Here is a 378-nt window from a genome sequence, read left to right as displayed (position 1 = left end):
AAAACAAGAGGTGATCTCTTAGCACAATATGTCTCACCATATTTTTAGGAATAACTAGTTATTGAAGATAACGCTAAGAGATGACCCATTGTAGAAAAAAAAATTGTCATCTCTAAATTACATTCAAGACTTAAGATAAGACTATCTTATCAACCATTGTACATGCCCTTAATACCTCTTTATCGGTCCGTGGACGGATGAGGCGCCGTGTTAGATGCCAAAACATGTGTGGATGGATGCGGGCAGTTTGAAAGTTAGCGTTCGAAATGCCTAAGAGCTATTTGACGCAGCACCCTTGCCATCAAGCGAACGAAAACTATCTGGTTTGCATGGATGATTCTAGACTCACGGGCTGCCTCCAACGGACCTTCGCGGAGT

The sequence above is a fragment of the Triticum aestivum genome, chromosome 6D, assembly GCF_018294505.1.
Source record: "Triticum aestivum cultivar Chinese Spring chromosome 6D, IWGSC CS RefSeq v2.1, whole genome shotgun sequence".
NCBI lineage: Eukaryota > Viridiplantae > Streptophyta > Magnoliopsida > Poales > Poaceae > Triticum > Triticum aestivum.
This window is presented reverse-complemented; position numbering follows the sequence as displayed.